General features: G+C 38.9%; 1 non-coding gene across 1 annotated transcript; it reads left to right on the top strand.

Annotated features, from left to right (window-relative positions):
• The first annotated feature begins 1,229 nt into the window (after positions 1-1,229).
• LOC101425506 (trafficking protein particle complex subunit 2) lies at positions 1,230-3,541 on the top strand. Its single transcript, XR_009184368.2, has 2 exons — positions 1,230-1,364; positions 3,343-3,541. It is a non-coding gene; the product is annotated as a trafficking protein particle complex subunit 2 (transcript).
• The last annotated feature ends 2,459 nt before the right edge of the window (positions 3,542-6,000 follow it).

Here is a 6,000-nt window from a genome sequence, read left to right as displayed (position 1 = left end):
TCTTAATTCTTTCTCTTGCTACCACTCACCTTGTGAAAGCCTTTCTTGAGTTTTCTGTTTCTCCCGATTGAGCATCAGTATACAGGAATAGAAAATGCTGCCATGAGCTAGATACAGAATCCATCCACTTCTCTGAGGATTAGATTAGCTTCGTCATGGCAACGTGAGTGAAGCAAGCATGCTAAAAGCTGTGTGAGAGCCTCCAGGGCAACTGTCAGCCTTCCTGCCCAATCACAGGAACAATCTCCTTGGCAAGGAGGCAGTCTTAGAAGTGTGCACTTGGGAAGAGCCAACTGTGCAGGAGTGCAAGAGCATTCCAGGTAGAATTCCACTTTCCTCTCCACATCAGGGGTGGCATTCCCACCTTCTCCAGTTAGTGACCATCATGGGAAGGATACTCCCACCTCTGACAGGACAGTCTCTTGCTGTGGACACAGGTGACTGCTCACGGCCTCCTGCACTTCCAGGTCACTCTGTCCTGAAAGCTCCATGTGAAAGTGGCTAAGCCAGTACGAGTGTCACCTCCTCAGCTGTGTTTACTGCTTCCCCAGTGCCTTGACCTCGGCTTCCCTCCCCTCCCTTCTCCCTCCACACGCCATGAGGCCCAGTGAAAAGGGCAACTCCTCTCTGTAGCCCTCCTGCCCCGCCTGCTGTGCCAGCCTGCTGAAACTGCTGTCTTTTACCCAGATCCATTTACATAGTTTCATGTCTTCCTCCTCGAATAAGATGTGAGCTGCTCAAAAGCAGGTCTACTTTTTTTTTTTTAACATAGCATTCTTTTTTCACATGTTCAGATGGTTACAAAATTTGGGTAACGTTCTTCTTGCAATGTTAAAAAACCAAAGTTTCTGTTTAGTTTCCTGAGCACAGTTCATTGATGAACTAGTTGACTGTGTTTCGGTTCTTTTTGTTGAGTTTTAAGTGTCAAATTTTTAAAAATTTTCTCTGAAACACAGATCTTTTATAGGTAGCATGACAATAAAAAATGAAGTCAAAGCAGAAAATGTTTGTTCCCCACAAGAAAACTATCTATAAAAATGTACAAAAAGAACTGCTGGGGGTGGAGTTGGTGTGTGGAAACATTCATCTGTTGCTGCTTACCTTGTCATCTAGGATGATCATCGTCATCTGAACCAGTTCATAGCACACGCTGCCCTCGACCTGGTAGATGAGAATATGTGGCTATCTAACAACATGTACTTGAAAACAGTGGACAAATTCAACGAGTGGTTTGTTTCAGCATTTGTTACTGCAGGCCATATCCTTACCTTTCAAATAAATATACATAACAAAATGGTGGGTTCAAAAACTAGAAGATGGGACCTAGATGCCAGGCTCTGAGTCTGTGGACTTCATAAAGTCAGGTAAGACCAAAATTGCCATTTAAGGTACTTTTATAGTATATTTTCTAACTTTTAAAAGATTTTCTTTAAGATAAAACTAGCCTAACTTTTTTTTTTTTTTAATTAATTTTTTTTTATTGACTTTGTAATAATGTTACATTAAAAATATATATGTGAGGTCCCATTCAACCCCACCCCCCCACCCCCCCTCTCCCCCCCCAACAACACTCGTTCCCATCATCATGACACATCCATTGGATTTGGTAAGTACATCTTTGGGTACCTCTGCACCTTATAGACAATGGTCCACATCATGGCCCCCACTCTCCTCCATTCCATCCAGTGGGCCCTGTGAGGATTTACAATGTCCGGTGATTACCTCTGAACTAGCCTAACTTTAAACTCAGTTTATTTATTCACCTTTTACCATCACAAAATATATCATGTTTGAAGAACGATCCATCAGCTTATTGCTCTTCACTTTTCATTTATAAGAAAGATTATACCTTAATTATTTCACATATGAGATTTATCATGCTTCATGACATAAGGCAAGAAGATGGGATAAAGAATTTCTTTACCGATGTCTATGATTTGTATATAAAGGTATGGTATGTTCTATCATTTTCTTATTTTGACAGGAAACTAGTCTGTTGAAGTAACTCCTTACGCTGCACATTTTTCATTTCAGACCAGCTTTCCCCCATGGTCAGAACTATCCCTAGTAGCTCCCTCAACAGGCGAGTCTTCACTGCCAGGTTAATGATATGGATTTAGGAAAACAATTCACGTTAGTTATTTTTAAATGGTTCTAAAGGTAAAGCTGTTTCATTCTCCCCTTTTTTGTGCATATAATTGATTTTATTATGGAAATCTAAAGAGAGACAAGGAAGCTGCCTATTTAAGAAAAATATTTATAAACTTTATTTTTGCTTTATAAATTTTAATTTCAAATGTTTTCCATCTGTTTTATAAATAAGTTACAATGCAATGAATATAGACTGGTAGGAAGTGATTTTTTTTTAAGTACATACTGGGGATTGAACCCAGGACCTCATACATGGGAAGCAGGTCCTGCCATCACTGAGCTATACCAGCTCCCCAGGAAGTGATTCTTATAGTCACACAAGTCAAATGGTGCCATCTCACATCTCTGCATTTCTTGATATTCAATTTTTTAAAACACAGTAGCAGTTAGGAAAAAAAGGAAATAGCAGTAGGGTGTCAGTAGTTAAACTACAGTGCCAACAATTGTATGTTCTTAGTCATTTAAATGGGTTCTAGTATTTGGACATGATTTCTTGCATATCAGCAGTTATAAAATTTAGTAATCAATATTCCTAGTCAGAGGTAGCATATAATAACCTCTCTGAAAGATGGACAATATCAAGTGATTAAGGTGTAAAAGTCAGCAATTCCTTTTCTTATTAATAATCCCATTTAATATTAGTAATTACCTCTCAATGTTATGATACACTTATTTACCTAAGAAATCAATCATTTACTTAGCCTTGTGTTAAAGGAGAATATTAAAACCTGATTTTTTAAAAATTACTACAAAAGGGTAACTCTCAAAATAGCAGTATGGCATAACATTTTCTTCATTCTTAATCACATGGCAGATTTTTGTGTTTTCATGCAGCCAAAGGGCCTTACAGTGTCATCTATGTATATATAATGAATATATCACACATGGATCAGTATTTCACATACTGTGTGCCTGGCAGGTGGTATAACTTGCATAGGTAACCATTACTTTTTCCATAGGTGCTTCTCAAAACCAAAACACCAGAACAAGAATTTCCTTAAGGGGTGATTAATAGTTGACAATGAAGCATTATTTTAAATGAAACTTTAAAATGTGGTCTTCAGACTTTTGTTGTGAATGTCTTTGATGGTTTATTTTCATTTAAATTTTTTTAAATACTGTTCTTATAAATACCTATGATTTTGTCAGCTTCTATTTTGACAAGCACACTAATAGCAGCTTCTTTTCTAGTTTGCAATGAATCCATTTTATGAACCCAATTCTCCTATTCGGTCAAGCGCATTTGACAGAAAAGTTCAGTTTCTTGGGAAGAAACACCTATTAAGCTGAATGCTGGAAATTCTGAAATACAGTGTCACAACATACAACGGGGGTAAACTCAGGAATGTGTACATTATAAGTAACTTGATTAAATAGCCTGGCAAACTTATTTGTTGTAGTCTGTTTATCCAGACCTAATGAAATTCCTTTTCTATTTAAAAATCATACATTGTTTCTTGTCAGTGATCAACAGATCACTATTTGCTTGTGAATCATGTTATTTATAAAGAGCTCTTTATCAGTAATCTTAAATAGTCTTGTTAGAAGTTGAAAATTTTCAGATAGCTTTATCTGGATTTAGCAATGCAAAACAAATGTCATAATCAAGATGTGATAAATTGCAAACTAAAAGCTTCTGTAGTAGGGAATGAAATTGATAGAATACACATATCAGTATACTTATACATTTAGAGATGTTGTTATAAAAGTTAATAGGCAGTGTGCATAGCACCACCCCAAGAAGCCAAAGGAAAAAGCTTTTGTGGCGCTAAATATCACATGTGCCTCTGTCAGACACCAGGAATAGTAATTCTGCAGTCATTTGGGAATCCTGGACCTCCATTTGTGAAGTAGGAGGCTGGGACCAAAGTTACAGGCAGAGACCAGAGGGCTACAGTGAAACGCATGGCTTCTGTCCTTTTATTTCCTTTTCCTCAGACAGTAAAGATCGAGTGCACCTGCTGTTACCTGTACTAGTTAAAAGTTATAAGGCTATTTTAGATTGTAGTCAAAAGCTGGATTACATTAGCATCTGCATGCTTAGGCTTTTAGGCTATATACAACAGTAAAAAGAGGGGGTAGTCTCTTTTGTATTGTAGTAAGCATGAGATCTTACTGTAAAATAATAAATATCCACTGAAATGTAATATAACCAGGTATTTCTGTGCTAATTATGAGCATCTGAAAATTTTTTTCCATTCAGAATAACCTAAATAATTCTAAGATCCTTGTGTGAAATTGCAGCCATTTTTTACCTTATCTATTTAGTTGATTTCTTAAAGATGTTTGTCAAAAATTGTGGTTCAAATTTAATACCTAATTTTAAAGTGCTGTCCATGCCTCACTGTTTTTTTTCCTATTTCCTGGTGAAAGTCTGCAAAATAATAGGATACCTTAACAATCAGAGTTCAGATTACCTCAGACTAGTTGCCAGAGTTTTTGGAGTAGAGGGAAAAAAGATACTCATCTAGAAATCTAGGAGTAATTCCGTGTCATTGGAGTGAACCAAACATGCGTTTATGGTGTATAGTTTACCCTGTCCTCAGTGAGTTTACAATCTAGTGGGCTGTTAATGCGAGCTAGCCAGGAGCAGCAGCATGGTGTTATTGGCAGAAGGTTGTAGGGGTGGGAAGTGAAATCAGTTTAAGAAAATCAGTAGTATCTCAGGAGGCAGGAGCAGGAGAACCTTTCACAGGGGCTCCCCTGAGCACAAGGTATGTTGGTACTGAACTTGTAATCTGCTAGCCTCTCCAAAATTATCCAAACAAAATGCACAAACCTGGCTCTATCCACTTTCTATAGCTGGAAACATCTAAGATGCTTCCTTGGTGTCCACATTACATATTTATAGATACCACCAATTTCTGCTCTGCTCATGCTGTACCTGTGTTCTCTCCCTTTTCTGCCATGTTGACACTTCCTGGCTGCCAACCAACAGCATTAACTTCTAGGAAACAACACTGTACCAACCTCATCTGTCACTGGGTATCCTGGTGCATTTTTTTTTTTATATTTATCCCCCAGCCCCTGCTGTTTTTGTGCTGTTTTCTGTGTCCATTCGCTGTGTGTTGTGTGTCTGCTTGTCTTCTCTTTAGGTGGTACCAGGAACTGATCCTGAGACCTTCCGGAGTGGGAGAGAGGTGCTCAATCTCTTGAACCAACTCAGCTCTGTGTTGTGCTGCATCTCTGCCTCTGTGTCTCTTTGTTGCATGATCTTGCTGCATCAGCTCTCTGCTTGGGCCAGCTTGCCACGCAGGCCAGCACTCCTGTGCAGGCCCGCTTGCCACATGGGCTAGCTCACCGTATGGGCCCCAGCTTGCCTTCACCAGGAGCAGGAGGCCCCAGGAATCAAACCCTGAACCTCCCATATGGTAGACAGGAGCCCAATCCCTTGAGCCACATCCACTTCACTGGTGCATTCTTTCTACTTCATACTTAACTGCCCCACAAGATGCTGATGTTGGAAGAGGTCTTTCATCAATGTGTGTCAGTACTAAAGTGAAAACTTCAGTTTTATAAAAATGTAAAAAGCATGATTTTCTGTTAAGACATTTGGGATGTTTTGACTTATTTTTCTCACAAGGGTGACAAAAGTGACTACACGCTAAGGGCTAGGATTAGAGATATTCACTGATGGAATTGTAATTTCCCATCTTCCACATGGCACACTGTGATTGCTACATGGGTTGTCAAATGTACATGAGTCCATTCTCCAAGTTGTTTTGTCTTTTGGTTCATAGACAGCAAAAGCCAGCTGGACAGATGACTGTTAGAAAGATGGTCAGCCACTGTATGGTGAGCAACAGGTACTATAATACTGGTCCTCCAAACTGTAGAGCATGAAACAGT

This window comes from Dasypus novemcinctus, chromosome X (assembly GCF_030445035.2).
Source record: "Dasypus novemcinctus isolate mDasNov1 chromosome X, mDasNov1.1.hap2, whole genome shotgun sequence".
Lineage (NCBI taxonomy): Eukaryota > Metazoa > Chordata > Mammalia > Cingulata > Dasypodidae > Dasypus > Dasypus novemcinctus.
Note: the sequence above shows the minus strand (reverse complement) of the source record. Positions and strands in the feature narration are given on the sequence as shown.